Source organism: Bubalus kerabau, chromosome 21 (genome assembly GCF_029407905.1).
Source record: "Bubalus kerabau isolate K-KA32 ecotype Philippines breed swamp buffalo chromosome 21, PCC_UOA_SB_1v2, whole genome shotgun sequence".
Lineage (NCBI taxonomy): Eukaryota > Metazoa > Chordata > Mammalia > Artiodactyla > Bovidae > Bubalus > Bubalus kerabau.
This window is the reverse complement of record NC_073644.1, coordinates 25,378,035-25,402,297: the sequence shown is the minus strand read 5'-3', so window position 1 is coordinate 25,402,297 and position 24,263 is coordinate 25,378,035. Positions and strand designations below refer to the sequence as shown.

General features: G+C 41.7%; 1 protein-coding gene across 17 annotated transcripts in view; it reads left to right on the top strand.

The window, feature by feature from the left end:
- DTNA (dystrobrevin alpha) overlaps window positions 1-24,263 on the top strand; it is a 317,537-nt gene that overhangs the window by 175,804 nt on the left and 117,470 nt on the right. The gene's annotated exons all lie outside the window — the stretch shown is intronic.

Here is a 24,263-nt window from a genome sequence, read left to right as displayed (position 1 = left end):
AATCAATGAGAAATCTCAAAGTCCTCCTGCTTAATAGTGAGAACAAAAAAGCAAGGAGACGAGAGGATCCTCTCCCCGACACCTGCAGCTGACACTGCACCGTCTTTAATTCTGGTTACAGTCTGAATTTTCTATCACTCATCTCAATTAAAATTGAATTAAAATTGTGTTTAAAAGAAAAAGAGGACAAAAGGTATACATTTGCCTCTGGACTTTTACTACCTTTCCTCTAGTAAATGAAACATTTTTTAAAAGTAAAGTTTCCTTCATTCAGATATCATTTAAAGTCAGAACACATGCTTTTCTCTGTAACTTCTCTAAACTTCTTTCAGGATTTCTTGTGAACCAAAAAAAAGAGTTGTCTATTTACTGAAATATTTCTCTATCACTGCAAAATTAACCCAAGTGAGTGCTATCTATGTCCTAGGTCCTGAATAAACACTCCCCTATGGAAAATCCCATGGATGGAGGAGCCTGGTGGGCTGCAATCCATGGGGTCGCTAAGAGTCAGACACAACTTCACTTTCACTTTTCACTTTCATGCATTGGAGAAGGAAATGGCAACCCACTCCACTGTTCTTGCTTGGAGAATCCCAGGGATGGGGGAGCCTGGTGGGCTGCCGTCTATGGGGTCGCACAGAGTCGGACACAACTGAAGTGACTTAGCAACAGCAGCATGGATGAATGAATGTGCCCCATTAGATTCACTTCTCACCCGCCAAGTGACTAGTCTTAGGCTGCAGGAATAGCCTGCATTAACAAATGCTAGTATCACACTCATTTTTCTTCAAGCTAGTGTATCAACATGTTCCTTATCCTTGTCTCATATTTTTTGTTGTTGCTTTTTCTTTTGGCTGTGTGGCACATGGGATCTTAGTTCCCCAACCCAGGATTGAACCAGCACCCCCTGCATTGGCAGCAGAGTCTTAACCACTGGACCACCAGGAAGCCCCTTGCCTCATTTTTAAGTGTGTGGATTTCTGGTTGCCTGTGTCAGTTTTTATCTTTGCTTAACAAATGACCACACACTTAGCAACTGAGAACAACAACATTTATAATTACCCAGTTTCTGTAGGTAGAAACCCAACCAGCATGGCTGGACTCTCAGCTCAGAGTCTCATGGGCTGACCTCAAGTGCTGGCTGAATCTGTGGTTCTCATCCTGGGGCTCCAGGTCCTCTTCCAGGATAACTGACTGTTGGTGGAATTCACATCCTTATGGTTGAAGGTCTGAGATCCTCGTTTGTTGCTGACTGTCATATGGGGACAGCTCTCAGTACCTAAAAGCAAGTCACGTTTCTTGCCACGTGGCTCCCCACAACCATTCAGAGTGTAAATATCTGCTTCTTTATCCATGTTTCTCACTGACTCTCTCCTCTGTGACTAACTAGGGGGAAAAAAAAACAAAAAACAAAAAAAAAAACCTCTCTGCTCTTAAAGGACTCATGTGCTAGGTCACGCCCACCCAGATACTCTATCTCAAGACAACTGATTTGGGACTTCAGTTACATCCGCAGTTACCCAGAGAAGTACCTGGATTAGTGTTTAATGGAATAACTGGGACTAGGTATCTGTCCTTGACGTGCCAGGAACCTTGGAGTGGGGCCAAGCAGGGCATCCTAGGATCTTACCTACCACATTGCCCAAAGTTTAAAGAAAAAACACAGGCAAGAGAAATAGCACCCCCTCCAAAAGATATGTGTTTAAAAGAAAAAGATAGGGACTTTCCTGGTGGTCCAGTGGTTACCACTTCACCCTCCAGCGCATGGGCTGCTAGTTTGATCCTTTGTTAGGGAGTTAAGATCCCACATGCCTCATAGCCAGAAACAAAATCATAAAACAGAAACAATACTGCAACGGATTCAATAAAGACTTTTAAAATGGTCCACAGAAAAATAATTTAAAAAGAAGAGATAGAAGGACTCGCACCACTCAAAGAGCCAGAAGGAAGAGCAGGAATGTTCACAGGGAAATAAGTGACAGAGGTCAAACCCTTGCAGCAAACGTATCTTTGTATTCTTCCAAATGTGTTTGATGTACACTTTCATTCCTGATGTTGAGTCATTCTAGACACTTGTTTAGAATAAAGACAAGTGGATCACACTAGAATACAATGTTCCCCCAAAATTCCCTGTGGGGAAGTCGGGAGTGACAGCAGAACATAAACAAGCCCATTAAAGATGCCCATGCTCCAGGCAATGGAACACTGCTTCACTCTGGGCATGCTGCACCAATGGCAAAAATGTCTCCCCTTAAATCAGGCAAATTTCTGGTAGAGAAAAGCTGTGATTTTAAAGCCCTGATGCTTCTGATGTGGGTTTAATTAAGGCTACTTCTCCCCATTAATTGCCTTTAAGCTCTTAAAGACCCAAGGCTTAGGTTACTTGTTAGTATTTTTATTTTTAGAGAATGCTGGAAACTTGGTCTTCTCAAGCTGCTACCACTGCATATGCAACCTGTGAAGTAAGCTGACACCTGTAGTCTTGTTTCCAAGCATCTGGATGTAACATCCATCAGCTTCCTTCTCTCCTGCTTCTTCTTTACGCCCAGGAAGCTGTGCCAACTAAGCACTTTCACTCTCACCGTTTAGGAAAGAGCATCATCTTAAATGCTGCAGTCCGTTGGGAAGGAATGGTATGTAAGGAGGAATACCTTTCAAGCTTCTCCACCCCCATCTAAAGGAGGCCAGAGAGAGATGCAATGACCTTCCCTTAGTGATCTGCCAGGCTCTGTTCCTGGGAGCCTGCGGTATCAGCCCAGGGCCAATCAGCAGAGTGATGAAGCAATACCCAGGGGGTGTTCTCCTGCAGCCGGCTCCCAGGATCCCTGGGCTCAGGAAACACAGAGGAAACAAAGACAGGCAGACAGGGTGGAAGAATGACTCCTCCCACATAAGCACACCTGTGATTACGCGGGAAAATCCTTCCTGACCCCCTTGGTTTCCTCTCGGTGAAGCTTTGTTGGTATTTTGTCACTGTTCTTAACAAACATTCAGACATTTATTCATGCATTCAACAAATATGGACCGAGATTTACTGGGCTCCAAGCATCATGCTTGGGCTTTCCTGGTAGTTCAGTGGTAAATAATCCATCTGCAATGCAGGAAATGGAGGGCTCAATCCCTGTGTTGGGAAGATCCCCTGGAGAAGGAAATGGCAACCCACTCCAGTATTTTTGCCTGGAAAATTCCATGAACAGAGGAGCTTGGTGGGTTACAGTACATGGGGTCACAAAGAGTAGGACATGACGGAGCACCTAAACAACAACAAGCATTATGTTTAGACCATGGGTGGCGAGGGGAGTCTGGTAATTTTCCTTCGTGTACAAATTTAATATTAGAATAACCTTAAGTTTAGAATAAATAGGATGTCTATTTATAAACACATTTAAAACCTATTTATAGGACACATCCTATTTATTCAAAGTTTCTGAGTCTGTGGATATCAAATATAGATACACCCTAAAACTTTGCTATTAGGTTGGTGCAAAAGTAATTGCAGTTTTACATTGTTGAACTTTGCCATTTAATACTGGAATACATTCCTAAATAAGGATGGTTATGTTATACATCATTTTAATGCACATTTCTCACTTTATGTTTTTTGCTAATGACTCATTATTTGTGGCTCAGAGGTTAAAGCGTCTGCCTGCAATGCAGGAGACCAGGGTTCAATCCCTGGTTCAGGAAGATTCCCCTGAAGAAGGAAATGGCAACCCACTCCAGTATTTTTGCCTTTAGAATCCCTTGGACAGAAGAACCTGGTGGGCTACAGTCCTCGGGGTCACAAAGAGTCAGACACGACTGACCGATTTCACTTTCACTTTCATTATTTGCTATTTATTTTAGAATAGGGAAATGATGTTAGACAAAAGGCAAATTTGAGCAATTTTCTTATTCAAGTTCAAAATGGATTGTAAAGCAGTGGAGACAACTCACAATATCAACAATGCATTTGGCCCAGGAACTGCTAATGAACATACAGGGAGGTGATGGTCAAGAAGTTTTGCAAAGGAAACAAGAGCTTGAAAATGAGGAGTGCAGTGGCTGGCCATCGAAAGTTGACAATATAACCAACTGAGAGCCATCATCAAAGCTGATTCTCTGATAACTACATGAGAAGTTGACCAAGAACTCAATGTCAACCATTCTATGGTCATTTGAAGCAAATTGAAAATGTGAAAAAGCTTGATAAGTGGGTGCCTCATGACCCGACTGAAAATTTTTTAAAAAATCATCTTTTTGAAGTGTCATCTTCTCTTATTCTATACAACAACAAACCATTTCTCAATCAGTTTGTGATATGTGATGAAAAGTGGATTTTATACGATAGCCAGCAATGGCCAGTTCAGCAGCTGAACCAATAAGAAGCTCCAAAGCACTTTCCAAAGCCAAATTTGCACCCGAAAAAAGTTCATGGTCACTCTTTGGTGGTCTGCTACCCGTCTGATCCACTACGGCTTTCTGAATCCCAGTGAAACCATTATATCTGAGAAGTATGCTCAGCAAATCAATGAGATGCACTGAAAACTGCAATACTTGCAGCCAGCATTGGTCAACAGAATGGGCCCAATTCTTCTCCATGACAATGCCCGACTGAACATCACACAACCAACGCTTCAAAAGTTGGACTACTTGAGCAGTGAAGTTTTGCCTCATCCACCATATTTACCTGACCTCTCGCCAACCAACTATCACTTCTTCAAGCATCTCGACAACTTTTTACAGGGAAAATGCTTCCACAACCAGCAGGAAGCAGAAAATGCTTTCCAAGATTACACTGAATCCTGGAATAAACCAACTACAGGAATAAACCAACTTATTTCTCATTGGCAGAAATGTGTTGGTTGTAATGGTTCCTATTTTGATTAATAAAGATGTGTTTAAGCCTAGTTATAATGATTTAAAATTCACAATCTGAAATTGCAATTACATTTGCACCAACCTAATATAATAAACTTATATCTAGCCTATTTGTCCCCTGAGCAAATTGCTATTTTCTGAAGGGAAAAAAAAAAAAAATATATATATATATATATATATCTTATAAATTTGGTGATTAAAAGAAACCAAGTATATCTATAGCTACTGAAATGGATTAAGTCTGTAGCTATTTTTATTCTTTCATGGTGTTGGACTAAGACTTCTGTTTTACCTCCTTTTCCATCAGGAATTGTAAAGTTCTGTTTGATCTGGGTGAGGAGTACATAATACAAGAGATGCTGAGTGGCTTCTCTTGGGAAAATACCAAATAAAATCATATTATTGAGAACTCAATTTCTAACTTCCAAATACTAGCAGAAATTGAAAGTCGCTCAGTCCTGTTCCACTCTTTACAACCTCATGGACTGTAGCCCACCAAGCTCCTCTGTCAATTGGATTTCCCAGGCAAGAACACTGGAGTGGCTTGCCATTCCCTTCTCCAGAGGATCTTCCCAACCCAGGGATCAAACCTACATCTCCTGCATCACAGGTGGATTCTTTACTGTCTGAGCCGCCAAAGAAGCCCAAATATTAGCCGAGTGCCCTGATAAACAAGTCATTGTCCCATAATATCTGTCAAGACTTGTCATCAAGATGCAATCATGAGGACCCCAGGCTTGCTGCAAAGCTGAGAATAGTGACACCAGCCCTCAATTTTTGGCTTCCCAGGTGGTGATAGTGGTGAAGAACCTGCCTGTTATGCAGGAAATATAAGAGAAATGGGTTCAATCCCTTGGTCGGGAAGATCCCCTGGAGGAGGGCATGGCGACCCACTCCAGTATTGCCTGAAGAATCCCATGACAGAGGAGCCTGGCAGGCTACAGTCCATAGGGTCACAAAGAGTCAAAAATGACTGAAGGGACTTAACACGCCCTTAATAGCTTAGTTTCTCAGGAAAATAATGAACTTCGGTGTAAGGTTAAGTACAATTCATTTCAAATTCAACACTGATGAATAAGATAGTGATGTTATATCGTGGAGATTACCTTGAGGAAACTTTTCATGACGGAACAGAATCTACTTAGAAAGTGGTCATAATCATCATTTTGTTCTCATTTATTATTCCGGGAGGGTCCGATCAGTGATGGGTAGGGACTTGATTAGACTTGCTTTAGCGTGTATTTCCCCAGGAAGCAGACTCCACGGTAAGACTCGCATGGAAGCAGTGGGTTTGGAAAGTGAACCCAAAGAAGGAGGAAGGAAAGCGGATAGACAGTGCAGGCACTGCTGAGGAACGTTGTGAAATGTCCGAACTATCCACTCGGGGTGAAAAGAAGGAGGCACCAATCCAGCTACTCTGTCCTGTATTGGCCAAGGGTGGCCTACGGGGCGAAGTTAACGCTCCCGAGCTTCTGGGTTGCACTGTGCGCCTGTCAGGCGAGGTCTGGTATTTGTGCTGAAACTTCCGCTGCTGCTGCTTAACTTGCTTCAGTCGTGTCCGACTCTGTGCCACCCCATAGACGGCAGCCCACCAGGCTCCCCCGTCCCTGGGATTCTCCAGGCAAGAACACTGGAGTGGGTTGCCGTTTCCTTCTCCGGTGCATGAAAGTGAAAAGTGAAAGCGAAGTCGCTCAGTCGTGTCCGACTCTTCAAGACCACATGGACTTCGAGACCCCATGGCTCCTCCGTCCATGGGATTTTCCAGGCAAGAGTACTGGAATGGGTTGCCATTGCCTTCTCCGGGAACTTCGGAGCCTAAGGCAAAGTGCTATCTGGTTGCAGCTGCACCAAGCTGGTCAAAGTCTGTGTCGTGATGGTCATTCCCGCAGGGGCTGGAGAAAAAGAAATTGAGCCAATGTTTTGAAAAGACACAAACGAGTAGCGTGAAACATCACTTATGCCTTGGCTCTCTGCTTTACAGCTTTTCTCATCCATATTTTCCATTGATTTTTAAAGATTTTTCTTTTTTAACAACAAAAAAAAAAACTTCTCATTTCTTGACCTAACTCAGGACACCTATAAGTAATCTGTACTGCTGATAAGCTATCCAGAGCTCTCCTCACCCTAGATGAGAATCCCTCCTAACCCGTCTTCCAAATAACTGGTCATGCACTAGGAAACTGGGTTAGAGCTATTTTTTAAATGGGTGTGTGTGGGGGTGTGTGTGTGTCACTCAGTTGTTTCTGACCCATGGATTGTCTCCTCTATCCATGGAATTCTCCAGGCAAGAATACTGGAGAGGGTTGCCTTTTCCTTCTCCAGTTCTAAATGGGTGAATGAAGTGCATTTTCTGTCTCCCACTCCATTACTGACTCTCATTGTACAAAGACAATTAATTATATATTTAAACAGGACAGAGTGCAAAAAAAAGCAGTGGTCCCCAACTAATTTCTGCTTCCCCAGTCCTCCATGTCCCAGTCTGCTTTGTCTATTAGCCTTCATCTTGGCAGAATAAGCAGGTGATGCAGGATCGCTGATAGCAACAGCCATCAGGGAAAAGTAGAAGACAGTTCCTCAAGCTTACCAGCCCCATGGATGCTCTTTCTCTGGAAATGTGGCTTCTGGCATCTAGTATTCTGGCCACCTGCTCAAGTCATAGAATATAAAGAGTAATAAAGGTACTATGAAAACCATGCTTAAGGAATCTCACTGAGCTTTCTTCAAATATTGAAATAAAGGGAGAACTTCTCAGGATTATATGTAGCATCTGGCAAACAGGAGGTGTTCTACCCTATTCCACTCACCAACCATCACCAACCAGGCTTTTACAAGGTATTATGCAAATTGTTGTTCAGTCTCTCAGTCATGTCTGACTCTGTGACCTCATGGACTGCAGCACGCCAGTCTTCGCTGTCCTTCACCATCTCCCAGACCTTGCTCAAATTCATGTCCATTGAGTTGGTGATGCCATCCAACCAGCTTATCCTCTGTTGGCCCCTTCTCCTCCTGCCTTCAATCTTTCCCAGCATCAGGGTCTTTTCTAATGAGTCAGCTCTTTGCATCAGGTGGCCAAAGTATTGGAGCTTTAGCTTCAGCATCAGTCCTTCCAGTGGATATTCAAGGTTGATTTCCTTCGGATTGACTGGTTTGATCTCCTTACAAAGATAACCAAGAAATAGTTGTCCATGTCATCCAGTTGCTTATAGTTTAGTGCTATGATTCCTCAGCTTTTCTCCCTGTGTATCTTTGCTATGTGCACATTAGCCATTGTCAAAATGTCCATGTAATTTAGAGGCTTTCTTGTTTCTGGTGCTATAAAATTGTAAATTGCTTAAGGTAAATATTTTACCTGATTATAAAAGTGTATACCATTTAATTGTAACAAATGTTCACTGTATACACATGTACTCACAAAAATTCAGAAAATTGTGAAGAAAGTAAATACCTGAAATCTCACTCCCCAGTGATGAATGCTGTAAATATTTTGAAATATATTCTTACATTAATTCACTTTTTTAATGGGTCAGTTCAGTCGCTCAATCATGTCCAGCTCTTTGCGACTGCTTGGACTATAGCATGCCAGGCTTCCCTGTCCTTCACCAACTCTCAGAGCTTGCTCAAACTCACGTCCATCTAGTCAGTGGTACCATCCAACCAGCTTATCCTCTGTCGGTCCCTTCTCCTCCTGCCTTCAATCTTTCCCAGCATCAGGGTATTTTCCAGTGAGTCATTTCTTTGCATCAGGTGGCCAAAGTATTGGAGCTTCAGCTTCAACATCATTCCTTCCTATGAATATTCAGGTCTGGTTTCCTTTAGGATTGACTGGCTTGATCTCCTTCCAGTCCAAGGGACTCTCAAGAGTCTTCTCCAACACCACAATTCAAAAGCATCAATTCTTTGGCACTCAGCTTTCTTTGTGGTCCACCTCTTACATCCATACATAACTACTGGAAGCCATAGCTTTGACTAGACGGACCTTTCTCAGCAAAGTAATATCTCTCCTTACTAAATATGGGCTTCCCAGGTGCCTCAGTGGTAAAGAATCCACCTCCAAGCAAGAGATATGAGTTCGATCCCTGGGTCAGGAAGATCCTTTGGAGAAGGAAACAGCAACCCACTCCAGTATTCTTACCTGGGAAATCCCATGGATAGAAGAGTCTGATGGGCTACAGTCCATGGGGTCACAAACGAGTCAGACATGACTTAGTGACTAAATGAAAACAGCAGTCTTTGGGAGAATCTGGTGAAACCCAAAGACCCTTTCCTCCCATGACCCTAACCATAAAATTTACTTCATCATTTCCGAGTCTCTCCTTTCCCCTGAAGTCCAATCAAGGGCTCATCCCTATCAAAACCATCAGGAAGTTTGGGGGTTTTGAGCACAAGCCACCTTCTCTCCTTCATAACCCTGCAATAAATCTTTCTTTGCTCTGAAAAAAAATTAAAAAATAAAAAGTGTCAGGAATAACTGTCCATTAATGACTGCAGAGTGTCATAAATGTTCTAATAGATTGTGAATGTGTCTGGGAGCAAAAAGGGAGAGAGTAATTCCACCTGAAGGTATCAGAAGGGGTTTCCTCGGGGCACATAAGTGCATGACATCTTGAAAGATAGCAGACTGAAGACTATGCCTGATGAAGGGAGAGGGCTGAGTAAAGGCTCATACGAGGAAGCCGGGGCCACATTCAGAACTGTGGGACATTCCATATGGCTGAAGCACAGGACTCTTGGGAGAAGCTAGAGACTAGTGGGAGCTGAGGACAAAGATGACAAGACTCAAGTCCAAACTTTGCTTTTCACACTTAGAAGCTTGAGTTTACCCACTAGACAACAGAGGATGGCATGAGCAGAACTGAGCCTTATGACATTTCTTAGGACAGATGGAAAAGGGCAGAGACTGGAGTGAGACAAGTGAGAAGGCATGCTGTAATAATCTAAGTAGAAGGCAATAAAAGCCCAAAATACAGCAGTAGAATGTAGGATATAAAGTAAGGGCACATTGAAGAAATCTATGCAGAGTTATCTAGTGAAATCTAAAATGACTACCCAGAGGGGAGAGAAGGTACTAGGTTCTCTCACTTCTAAGATTATTAAATATATTCTGAACAAAGTTAATGCTTGCAGTGAGAAATTAGTTATTGTTCAGATCCTTCTTTTCATTTACCTCCTCATTATCTTTACAATCCTTGGTACAATACTTTGAAAAATAATAGGCTTAATAAATGCCTGTTCATATGAACTTAGTTAAATTTAATTTACAGTATGACATCTATTAGGCCAATGATTATTATACCTCATTTTAAATAATGCTGCAAGTCTACAAACACAATTTAAGGAAAACTGAATACTTTTTCCTAATAGGTAATTTATTTTATACCAAAAATATATTGTGGGCCTTTCCCTGATGCTCTATTATATCATCCACCTTCAGATCAGATCAGATCAGTTGCTCAGTCGTGTCCGACTCTTTGCGACCCCATGAATCGCAGCACGCCAGGCCTCCCTGTCCATCACCAACTCCCGGAGTTCACTCAGACTCATGTCCATTGAGTCAGTGATGCCATCCAGCCATCTCATCCTCTGTCGTCCCCTTCTCCTCCTGCCCCCAATCCCTCCCAGCATCAGAGTCTTTTCCAATGAGTCAACTCTTCACATGAGGTGGCCAAAGTACTGGGGTTTCAGCTTTAGCATCAGTCCTTCCAATGAACACCCAGGACTGATCTCTTTTAGGATGGATTGGTTGGATCTCCTTGCACTCCAAGAGACTCTCAAGAGTCTTCTCCAACACCACAATTCAAAAGCATCAATTATTTGGTGCTCAGCCTTCTTCACAGTCCAACTCTCACATCCATACATGACCACAGGAAAAACCATAGCCTTGACTAGGCGAACCTTTGTTGGCAAAGTAATGTCTCTGCTTTTGAATATGCTATCTAGGTTGGTCATAACTTTCCTTTCAAAGAGTAAGTGTCCTTTAATTTCATGGCTGCAGTCACCATCTGCAGTGATTTTGGAGCCCAGAAAAATAAAGTCTGACACTGTTTCCACTGTTTCCCCATCTATTTCCCATGAAGTGGTGGGACCGGATACCATGATCTTCGTTTTCTGAATGTTGAGCTTTAAGCCAACTTTTTCACTCTCCACTTTCACCTTCATCAAGAGGCTTTTTAGTTCCTCTTCACTTTCTGCCATAAGGGTGGTGTCATCTGCATCAGGAAATTAAAATGAAACTAAAATGTTATGTTTGTAAGAAATAATGGTTCTCCCCAAGGATCCTTAACAAAGAGAACGATCTTGGTGATAAAAGCATGTGTTGGGAGCCAGGAAGGGGTTGAGTTTGGAAGCATAAAATATTTGGTGAGCTACTCAAGTATTGTTTAGATTCATATTTTAGAAAGGTATATAGCTCATGGCTCACTAATGGAGATCAAGTCTGAAAATTGTCTTTTACTAACATTTTCTTTCTGAACTCAGTGTTTGAGTAATGTGAGTGATGGTTAATATGTTCAATGTAATCACATCAAAACATATTTGTTGACCTTGGCAAAGCATACCACTTAGCTGAGTTCCTCCCTAACAACTTTTTAAACACTGTCTGTCATTATCAAATACCTAAATAAAGGCATACAAATAAATTATTTACTCGAAAAATGTTAACTGGCTGATTTGCACATGGCTTTCTCCACCTCAGTGTCCCTGGGATTCCCATGATACTTTAAAATGAATTCATCTGACTCAAATAAGCATCAATTTCCTCTTCTTTCTGTCTCTCATCTAACTCCACCCTTTAACTCTTGCCCCATGGCAGTGGTTCTCAAGCTTCCTTGACTTTCAAAATAACCTTAGGAGCTGCTTAAACATGGGTGTAGGTGCCCTGGCCATGCTCCTGGCCTGTGGAATCAAAGAACACACTTGAGACCCACTCACTGGGTCTAAAGATCACCTCTGGTTTTTGCTGCTGTACTGGTTGGCTATAGCTAGGGATCTGAATTAGCTGACATGGTAGTTGGAAAATGACTCAGCATTAAACTTTGCAGGATACATTCTCAGTCTCTCCATTTACTAACTAAAAATTAGAGAAGTCTTATACATGGGCAAGAGAAAATGTTACAAAGGAATAGACCCTGCTTTCCAGTAAACCCCAGCACAAACTCCGCTGACCCAGTCAGGTCAACACAAGATCCAGTTACACCAGTTCACTCAGTGCTCTCTGCCACTGGTCCATTGCTGATTTTCTTCCTGGGGTATGCCCCACTCCTCCCCACAACCTCATCTCCATGTATTCATATACTGCTGTGATTTAGAAACCAGCTTGAGCCCTACTTCCTCCTCCTCTAAAACTTTTCCAAAGTCTCTAGTCCACAGTAGCATCCCAGTATGTTGAGTTCTAGTAGTGTTTTTTTTTTTTCAATCTGCTCTATGAATATAGACTTTTGATAACATAGTGTCTCTTATGGAGCTTCAGTTAGGCCTTCTGAATGTGTCTCTCCCATGGGAATTACAAGCTCTTTTATGGCCAGAGTCTCATTGTGTTAAATCACCAGTCACATTAAACATGTGATGTGTTGTAGAATCTTTAAAGTTTCCAGTTGGGTCTAACTTCTTTCAAAAATACTATTGTTGTTTTTCAGTCACTAAATCATGTCTGACTCTTTGCGACTCCGTAGACAGTAGCACACCAGCCTCCTCTGTCCTCCACTATCTCTCAGGCTTTGCTCAAATTCATGTCCGTTGAGTCACTGATACCATCCCAACATCTTATCCTCTGTCACCCCCTTCTCTTTTTGCCTTCAATATTTCAAAGCACCAGGGTCTTTTCCAGTCAGTTGGCTTTTCGCATCAGGTGGCCAAAGTATTGGAGTTTCAGCTTCAGCAAGAGTCCTTGCAATGAGTATTCGGGGTTGTTTTCCTTTAGGATTGACTGGTTTGATCTCCTTAGAGTCCAATGAACTCTCAAGAGTCTTCTCTATGGATTCTCATTTCTTGCTTTGTTTTCCAACTCTGTTTGTATAAGCATATGGCAGTCTTTCTCCATATGTCAATGCCTGCACATACAATAGATGTATGGTAAATAGTGATACATTGAAATTTTTTCTCATGAGCTGATGCTCTCTTCATTTCAATGTAAATATTTGATCTGAAAGTGAACTAAACTAGTCATCACTGTGATACAGTCTCCCATGGGTTTTTATAACATCATATCAGTTAAGAGGAAAACAAACATGAAATTATAGGGGGGGAAATGTTTGTATTAAGGGACAAATAACTTTACAACTGACAGAGTGGAGCAAAGAATTGAAAGAATTTGGAGAGGATTTTTATAATTCCATCTGAATGTGACTGTAAATCTTAATGCCTCTTTTCTCTCAAAAATAAGAGTAATGCCTATATATAGATATATAGTGCTTTACATTTTTACTGTTTTCCGTCTTTGTTATTCTCAGGACTTACAAGGTAAGAAAGGTGAATATTATTATTCTTATTGTACAAATGAAGAAAGACTTGAGTCCAAATCTACTAGGTCCCATTTTTTTTCATTATAAGAAAAAAATAGATTGCTGTTTTATACTTAATGCACTTGTTTTTAACATATCTCTATTCTTCACTACCTACAAGTTCTATATGATCAAGGACTTGCCTGTCTTGTTCACGCTAATTCTAGAACACAGAACAGAGCTGCCACATAATAAGGGCTGAATAAATAATGTATGAATGAAGTTTTATTCTCTTGAGTAGAAGGCTAAGGAAGAAGGCTCATCAGTGGCTTGGGGCCCTGAGTTTGAAGAAGACCCTGAAGTCATTCCTGGCACTTGCAAGGGGATATGTTTCTTTCCTCACCTCCTCACACCCCACCCCTCTGGCAGCCTCACTCACACATGAAACTCCTTAAAAGCATTTTTACTTAAAGTCTACTTGGCATTTCAAACCCTGAATGCAACGTGCCATTTGAGAGCTACAGAGGAAAAAGACGATGCAAACTCATGTGTGCGCGTGTTTCAGTGCTAAGGGAATCAGAATTTATTGGACAACTAAAAGAATGAATCTGCATAATTAGCTTTTCTACAAGCATATTCTCAGGATCTGCCGTATGAATGAACACAATTTGGCACTCCAAACCCACAATATAAACTAGGCAGAAATACCACCTGAACTTGGTGCTCATAATTGGGAGAGTGTGATTACACGGGGAAATTCATGCTGGGAATCTTCCTGAAGGTCAGGAAATTTAGGTCCAGGGAGGGGAGAGTTGGATGAATTTTCAGCAGAAACAACTGATCTCTTTTGCAGTGGGATTGTATGAGTAAATTAACAGCAGAACCCTCCCTGTTTTCACCTGCATGTCTCAAAGGTGGAAAAACAAGTCATAACAAATCCTCAGATAACAGTCACCATCACTTTAAGTATCGGTGGCAAGGGTGCTTGGGGGTTGAGAGAGCATGTGTATTGGTTTGCACACATATACACACACGCTGTCTATACACTAGAGGATATGTATATACTCCCAATGGCATATCAACAGATTATATTCAATTCCCAGCCTGCAATTTCCTTTTCTCCTAATTAAGAAAGCACAGCATAATGCGATAAGTGACCTTCTTGTAGCTATAAATCTCTAATCTTTCTAAAACAGTGCATGAACTTAAAGGAAAACACACAATATAAAAGTTGTGAGTGTAAATTTTATTCAGGGTCTTAACTGAGGACTATAGTCCAGGACACAGGTCTGAGGAATTGCTCCAAAAATGTAGTATGGATATGTATTATATATCCACATAACCATATATTAACTATTTTGTTGTTACTTAGTCACTCAGTTGTGTCTGACTCTTTTGCGACTCCATGGACTATAGCCCACTAGGCTCCTCTGTCCATGGGATTTTCTGGGCAAGACTACTGGGGTGGTTTGCCAGTTCCTCCTCCAGGGGTTCTTCCCCATCCAGGGATCAAGCCCTAGTCTCCGAGTCTCTTGGATTACAGGTGAATTCTTTACTGTTGAGCCACTGGGGAAACCCATATGAATATATATTAATTCATATATTGTGTATTACATATTGTTCATATATATGTGAATTTTTTGCTGGAAAATACGTGATGTCAAGCATACACCTGGGTAAAAGATTACTGTTAGTCACATAAAACAGATATCTCAAGTTAGTGATTTTAGTGTTTTTCTGTGGATGGGAAGGTGCAAGAATCTTGGGTCACTGAAATTCTTGCTGAGATATGCATCTTGACTATCTAGGTGCCCACTTACCCAAAACACAGAATGCCTCGTCTTGTATTTGATGCTGCAGGGTGTATTGTCTGTGGCTGATTCCAACGGGTTGCGACTTAATCCTCGTAAAACCGGATGAAGAGTAGCAGACGTTCTTTGTTCTCTTTTTGTTCACAGACATAATTATAGAAATCATTCTTAAACTTCATGAACTAATTGATAGTTTCCAGCTTCTTGTAACGTACCTCACACCCATTAGAACTTAGGAGGCTCTCTTGATGCCAAAAGACTGAGAAGTAGAGACTGAGAGCCAACTTCTCCTCCTTTAACATGAATACAAACTGCTTGGGGAGGTTGTTACAATACAGATTCTGATTCTCTAGTCCTGAGGTGAGGACCTGAGGGTCTGCATTTCTAACAAGCCTAGTGTCTTGCAATTCCTGGGTCTGCATCACCCAGGAGCTATTTTACAGATTTGTAGGTGAGTCCAGTGTGCAGGCCCTGTCAGAACCACCACTCCAAACTGACCGAGGTGAAGTCACTAGGAAATGGTGGTTATTGACCCTCCCTTGCTACAAGGCCTTTGAGAGCCTTCTAAAGGTTTATCAGTCAGTAATCGTCAGAATCACCGGGAGAGCTTTGTCAAAACCATTTCCCATCCTCCTAAGTTTTGGAATCAGTAAGTAGTAGAATCTGGACTTGGGAATTCTGAGATTTATTTCATGAGCTGTCTCTTGATTTTCCTATCCTTGATGTACCCTCTCATATTTTACCCTGTTTATATGATTCTCTTTATGCTAATCAACTTTATGACATCGGTTATTTCTATCTAGACCCAGGTTCAATCCCTAAGTTGAGAAGATCTACTGCAGAAGGAAATGGCAATCCACTCTAGTATTCTTGCCTATAGAATTTCATGGACAGAGGAGCCTGGGAGGGCTACAGTCCATGGGGTCACAAAGAGTTGGACACGACTCAGCGACTAAGCAGCAAAATTGAAACTTTCCATTTATTTATAAAGACAAACTATGAGGATTTAATATAAATGCATGAAATTAATATATATTATTTTTAAGATTCTGCTAAGTACTAAATACTCCTTTTAAGAATACATTTTGTTTATTCTTGACATGGTTAATGTTAAATAAATAATTTCACTTTGCAAACTGATGCCTTATCTAGGATGTTAGCATAAAATGTACACAGTTATATAGATGAGGAAACCCCACTTCTAATCACTTGTGTAATAGCAGGTGCTCTGCGATGGACAGTTGAAGCTTGATGGGTATTTAATAAAGTGTGCACAGTGCCATCTAGTGTCGTACAGCCATCACTGCATGACTTAAATAAATCCCTCATTTTCTAAAATGATTTGATAGCTCAACCGTAAGTAGCATATTTATACAACTGCAGACCTTTAATGGAGAAGGCAATGGCACCCCACTCCAGCACTCTTGCCTGGAAAATCCCATGGACGGAGGAGCCTGGTAGGCTGCAGTCCATGGGGTCGCTAATAGTTGGACACGACTGAGCGACTTCACTTTCACTTTTCACTTTCATGCATTGGAGAAGGAAATGGCAACCCACTCCAGTGTTCTTGCCTGGAGAATCCCAGGGACAGAGGGGTCTGGTAGGAGGCCGTCTATGGGGTCGCACAGAGTCGGACACGACTGAAGCAACTTAGCAGCAGCAGACCTTTAAAGGGGCTTCCCAGGTGGCTCAGTGGCAAAGAATCTGCCTGCCAATGCAGGAGGTGCTGGAGACACAGGTTTGATCCCTGGGTCGGGAAGATCCCCTGGAGGAGGGCATGGCAACCGACTCCAGTATTCTTGCCTGGGAAATCCCATGGACAGAGGAGCCTGGAGGGCTATAGTCCATGGAGTCAAAGAGAGTCAAACATGACTGAGCGGCTGAGCAGGAGCACAAGAAGACCTTTGAAACAGAGCCTCTTACTAATTTCCTAATGACTGTCAACTTAGCACATTTCTTAATGTTCTTATTTAATTAAGCAAAAGGCTTGTGATACTTATCTTTTTTCAATAATAATTAACAGATATTGAATGCTTATTATGCACTAAGCACTATGTGAAGTGCTTTACATGGGTTATCTTATTTGTTTTCCACAATGACCCACATTTTACAGATAAGGAAACTGAAGCTTAAGGACATTAAGTGACTTGCTCAAGGTATAATAGATAGCTGGTATAAATGTCTGACAGAAACCCAGCCAACTGCCCAGGGACCTATACCACTCTGCACTGTGATCCAAACCTCTTAAAGTAGTTACCAATAAAAAAGTTTCCAAAAAACCTGTATGAAGAAGGCCTTTATGTATGAAAGAGACCTCACAAGGTCTCTAATTATAGTGAAATCAATTCAAACTCCACTAACTCAGAATATATGACAACCAAACTGAAAAGCTGCCTGCTTTTGTGGATGAGCTGTGTGGTTTGTGCTTCTTTTATGTCACCTACATGGTGGTGCTAAGTCGTGTCTGACTCTTGCAACCTCATGGACTATAGGTCCCTAGGCTCCTCTGTCCATGGAATTCTCCAGGCGAGAATACTGGAGTGGGTTGCCATTTCCTTCTCCAGGGCATCTTTCTGACCCAGAGATCAAACCCATGTCTCCTGCATCATAGGCAGATTCTTTTCTGCTGAGCCACGAGGGAAGCCATCACCTACATAATGTATGCCAAAAATTATCTGTTAATTAGTTTACTGAATTTGGAGTACTGGGCTAAAACTTAGGTTTGGATTCATAGGAAATTTTCTAAATTAATAATAGGATATTACAGCTGCAGATCAGAAGTTGTTTAACGCTAATAGTTATCATTTGTTAAGTATCTATTATGTGTCAAGCCCTGTGGTCAGCCCTTTGTATACCTTTTCTCTTTTATCCTCACCACAACTCCCTCTGAGTGGTATTAGTTTCCTCATTTCTAAAAAAGGAATAATAAAATGTATGCGTGCATGCTAAATCGCTTCAGTTGTGTCTGACTCTTTGCTACCCTAAGAACTGTAGCCTGCTAGTCTCCTCTGTCCATGGGATTCTCCAGGCAAGAATACTGGAGTGAGTTGCTATGCCCTCCTCCAGGGGATCTTCCCAATCCAGGGATCGAACCCACATCTCTTGCATCTCCTACATTGGCAGGTGGGTTCTTTACCACTAGCACCACCTATGTGAAGCCCAATAAAATGTATTGAGGTGAAATAACTTGCTCACAGTTTTACAGTTGTTAGGGGAGCCAGGAGTAAAACCTCAGTATTTGTGATGGCAAAATCCGTATCCTTTCCACTCTGCCACTCCTAGAAAATAAGTACAGGTAACATGCATGATTACAGTCTTTCTGTGGACTGCCACCCCCTGTGCAAAAATACCAGAGTGCCTTACTTGGATAAAACAGTAGGTTCTAGCGACTTCCACATGCATGCCTGTCCATCTTCATTCCCTTCTTTCCTCATTGTCAGAAATGATATTTTTAAGCTGCATTACTGATCATGTCACTGTGCTGTTTAAAACCCATGTCTCAGCATCCAGACCAGAATCATTATTGCAGCCATAGTGCTTCTCCACCTTATCTTGTTCCGGTTGCCTCTTGATGACCATATAGTAATCTAGTTTGTGCCTGGCACCCTGTCTGTCACAGTAAGTCATGATTTCTGATTATCTGTGCCGTCATGAGGCAGGTCTGTATCCCCACCAGACTGTTAGCCCCTGAGGCAGGAACCGCATCTTTATAGCTTGCCATCGAGTCCCCAAGACCTGCCACAGTGCTGGGCACATCATTATGAAAACTAGCTTTCTTTCAGTCACATGTAACTAGCCTCACATTCAGAATTAGCATTTTATTTTTCCTTATTCAGTGATCTTAAATGTGTGAAAAATACAAATATGAAGCATTTTTTTTATTGAAAGATAATTGCTTTACAGAATTTTGTTGTTTTCTGTCAAACCTCAACATGAATCAGCCATAGGTATGCGTAGATCCCCTCCCTTTTGAAACTCCCTCCCTTGTCCCTCCCCATCCCACCCCTCTAGGCTGATACAGAGCCCCTGTTTGGGTTTCCTGAGCCATACAGCAAATTCCCATTGGAATTTTTTTTATCTATTTTACATATGGTGATATAAGTTTCTATGTGGAACATATTTATTTTTAATAACTTTCACATGATTTCTAAATGTTTTCTCTATAATTATAGGATGCTGTTATTTCCTATGTTATATTCCCTATTCCAAGTATTTTCAGGCATCATCCCATTTTACCTTCATAGTAATCATTGGAGGGGAAGTACTATTATCAGCCCGACTTTTCTAAGATAAGACTCAAAGAAGTCAAGTAATTTGACTGATGCTATACCTAAGATTGGAGAAGGCAATGGCACCCCACTCCAGAACTCTTGCCTGGAAAATCCCATGGATGGAGGAGCCTGGTGGGCTGCAATCCATGGGGTCGCTAAGAGTCAGACACGACTTCACTTTCACTTTTTACTTTCATGCATTGGAGAAGGAAATGGCAACCCACTCCAGTGTTCTTGCCCGAAGAATCCCAGGGATGGGGGAGCCTGATGGGCTGCTGTCTTTGGGGTCGCACAGAGTCAGACACAACTGAAGCGACTTAGCAGCAGCAGCAGCATACCTAAGATTGGGGCTTCCCCAGTGGCTCAGGGGTAAAGAATCCACTTGCAATGCAGGAGCCACAGGAAATGTGATCCCTGGGCCAGGAAGATCCCCTGGAGGAGGGCATGGCAACCCACTCCACTATTCTTGCCTGAAGAATCCCATGGACAGAGGAGCCTGGTGGGCTACAGTTCATAGAGTCACAAGGAGTCGGATACGACTGAAGTGACTGAGCAGGCATGCGTACCTAAGATTCAATCCAATGCTTGTATGATTCTTCATGTTGATATTTCATGATTACACCTATCGCATCTTTAGCAATCAAATGCGTCCATAGCCTGTTTCTCTATTGTCATTTCCTTGTCATTCACTCAGCCAATAGATATTCATTAAGCTCCTATGATGTATGAGGCCCTGTGACAGTGCTTGGGATATGAATGGTTATCACGACAGGCAGTCTTTTTCTGTGGCATGTACAATGCAGAGAGGGAAACAGATGACCAACTTATCTGTACATACTGCTAAGCCACTTCAGTCATGTCTGACTCTGTGCGACCCCATAAACAGCAGCCCACCAGGCTCTGCTGTCCCTGGGATTCTCCAGGCAAGAATAGTGGAGTGGGTTGCCATTTCCTTCTCCAATGCATGAAAGTGAAAAGTGAAAGTCAAGTCGCTCAGTCGTGTCCAACTCTTAGCGACCCCATGGACTGCAGCCCACCAGGCTCCTCCATCCGTGGAATTTTCCAGGCAAGAGTACTGGAGTGGGGTGCCATTGCCTTCTCCTATCTGTACATAGAGTCCACTAAATACTGTGATGGGAAAGAACAGGGCTCTAAAGCGGCATGTATGGTGAGTACAAAACCTGGAGGCAGGGATCCAGAAAGACATCCTTGAAGAAGTGATATTGACACTGAGTTATGGTGGATGAAACATAGATGAGAAGTAAATGAGGCCAGATCAGAAACAACTTGGCAAGACATGTTGAAGAGTTTAGATTTCAAATTAATGGGAAGTTTACTAAAGGACTTCCAGCATCATACAAGTGCCATGTCAGATTTGCTGTTCAGCAATATCACTCTGACTCCAGTGTATAGCAAGGGTTGGGATGGAGAAAGAAGAAAGACAAAAGAACTGACTTAACCAGTGAGAGCTAGTGGTCACAGGAGTGGATGATGGAGTTGCGTGATGGGGATAAGGGTCCATGAAAACAGAGGCATTAAAGTGACATTGATGAGATAGATTCATAGGACTTGGTCACTGAGAGCATGTAAAATATGGGACCCAAGGATGAAATGCAGGTTCTGGCAGGGGCAAGAGTTAGTGCCATTCACTAGAGAAGGGAACCCCAGAGGAAATGGGTTTGGAAGAGAAAAGATAGGCTAGACAAGCAAAGGCTCAACTGCCTGAAGAACCTCCCTTTGGTCTGTTGGTCACTTGCATGCATCTGTGTTCTTCCACTTCTGGGAATCCTAGAGCCTTCTTCTGCCCCAACAGAGCCTCCCCAGGAGAGACCTCGGTATGTAGACTATCCCTCCACCAGCTGCCATTTCTCTTTCTTGCCTTGTAGCCATCTCCTTCCTATGCTCAAGTTCAGAGTCCACATTCCTCTTCTCCAATGCCTGTTTCTTGTGATCCATAGCCAGGATCCGGATCAGAATGGCTCAGTAGCCCCCTCCTTATGGTTACCTGGGCACACACAAGAGCCAGGACAATGGGCCAGATCTCATCATCATGGCTCTCTTTGTATCCTGTACCAGATATCCCCAAGGACTAGAGTCAGAGGGTTTGTAGATCAAATGTATAGGGAACAATTATAGGAATCCCATCTATTTCCCTTAAGAAATTTAATTATTAAATAAGTTCAACTTATAATGCCATCTCCCTAGGAGTACCTTGCTTGCTAAATTGAAAAATTGGATCCATAACATTAAGAAATACAAATGATGTCCTTGTTGTGTGATAGATAAAGAAGGTTGCAAATTTGGAATCACGTAAATCTGAATTTACCCAAATCTAAGAAATATTTAAGGAATTCAGTTGGAAAGTGATTTGTGTTCCTCTGTTCCAAACCAGAGATTGGCCAAAAAGATTTTCTTTTTCTTTTGCCATGACTCATATTATTCATTTGTTCATGTAGAATGTGTTGTCTCTATGTACCAGGTACTACCACTTTTGATTTCAAGCATTTTTTCCATTTAATGAACACCATCTCCACTTTGGGCTTCTGTGGTGGCTCACTGGAAAAGAATTTGCCTGCCAAGGCAGGAGATGTGGGTTCTATCCCTATGTCAGGAAGATCGCGTGGAGAAGGAAATGGCAACTCACTCCAGTATTCTTGCCTAGGAAATCCCATGGACAGAGGAGACTGGTGGGCTACAGTCCATGGGGTTGAAAAAGAGTCAGACATGACTTAGCAACTAAACAACAGCCCCCACTTTACAGATGAGGAAAGTGAGGCTCTGAGTCAAGGCTTAAAGTGTATGCACTCGTAGGAGAATAGCCAGATTTGGACCTATGTCTTTGGACTCCAAGTCAAGTGTTTATTTCAACTTCAAGTCCAGGAGCTTGATAGATGTTAGTTTTGTTTTTCAAATACAGTGTCAGAAGTGAACAAAGAGATAAGAGACTAAAACTTGAAAGTTGTTGGTGGAAAAGCATATGTGGCATGTACAGTTCTCAGGAATGAAAACATAAGTGTTTATTGGGCTGGCCAGAAAAGTTCATTTGGGTTTTTCCATAAGATCTTATTGCAAAAACCAAACAAACTTTTTGGTCAACCCAATACTTCATTGAGAAAGACAACATATTTTTCAAACACCAAAGTGTAATGAAACATGAACCTTAAACTTGATGAAGATGTGGAGAATCTAGAATTCTCACACTCCTGATGGGAGTGTAAAACAGTACAACTAGTTTAAGAAACACTTTGGAAGTTTCATAATGAAACATACACCTCCCATACAAGCTAGTCACTTTCGTTTCTACATATTTACCAGAGAAATGGAAGTGTATGTCTATACAAAGTTTTGTACATGATTGTTCATAGCAATTTTATTCATAATAACCAATAACTGGAACCACCCAAATGTCTACCAGCAGTAGACAAATGTCTACTACCAGGGACATTGATAACCAACTTGTGGTATAGCTATTTAATAGGATACCATGCAGCAATAAAAAAAGAAGAAACTATTGTCATGCAACAACATAGATAATTCTCAAGATCGTTACACTAAAAGGATACAGACAAAAAAAGTACATATTGTACGATTCCAGCCATATAGTATTCTAGAAAATCATGATAGAAAACAGATCTTTGGTTTCCCAGGATGAAGTGGTAGGATGGATGAGAATCTGCATAAGGAGACCTCGGGGCATGGGGGGGCGGTGATACACGTGTCCATTTCTCTTAACTGTGGTGATGGTTTCTGGGACCATCATAACAAGACTTTGGGGTGAACAGGGAAGACATAGAAATGGATTTCTTGACTATCCTAGCAAAAGTAACCATGAATTGAGTTACATGAGCTTGCTATCAATGGCACCAAGAAACTATTTTTGACCTTTAAGTGATCTGTGTCTTAGTTCTACTGCTTCATTGAAGAGGTAACTTTTCCTTTTTCCCCTGCCTGTCTTCCTGCCTACCTTAACTTTTCCTTTTTTCTTATTTCAAACCTTAGATGACTGAAAATATGTAAAGAAATGAAAATATTTTAAATGCTCAAATGCACTTTTGATAGCCTTTCAACACTCAAATATAAGTGTTGGTTTTCTCTTTTCTTTGTAAGGGGTCAGGGTGTACAAGTGGGAAAGTGTTTTAAGCCAGATAGCCTTGTTAATTTTAATCACAAGTACTATATACTTCAAAGTTGCTAAGAAACTGGGTCTTAAAAGTTCTTGCCACAAAAAAAGAAATGATAATCATGGGTCCCAGTGTGTTAGCTAACGGTATGGTGGCAATCATCTTGTGGTATAGTGAAGTGAAGTCGCTCAGTCGTATCCAACTCTTTGCAACCCCATGGACTGTAGCCTACCAGGCTCCTCTGCCCATGGGATTTTCCAGGCAAGAGTACTGGAGTAGGTTGCCAGTGTGTCAAATCAATATAAAAATTATCAAATCAGCGCTTGAAACTTACTCAGTGTTATATAGCAAGTCTATCTCAATGTTTTAAAAAGCCAGGTAGACCTGGATACAAATGCCAGGTGACTTCCCTTGGACATTTGTGTTTGTCAGTTAACTTTCTTGATCCTCAGATTCTTCACATTGTAAGTATTTCATAGATCTATTATGAAGAATAACAGATTATTAAGAAGAATACTGTGATGTTCAGAAATAATTATCTACTGTGATGTTCATGAAATCATTGGTTTGCTGTTATACGTTGCACATCAGCTCTTTGAGATCCTGCGTTATGTACCTTTCTCTGCTACTGTCAACCCCCACAACAGTGGAACATGTACCAAAGCCTGCGAGGCACCTTGGCAAAACAGGACAAATGGCACATGTGAAATAATGAATTTGCCTTTCCATGCACTCTGGGCTGATACGTCCACTCTGCTTTCATTG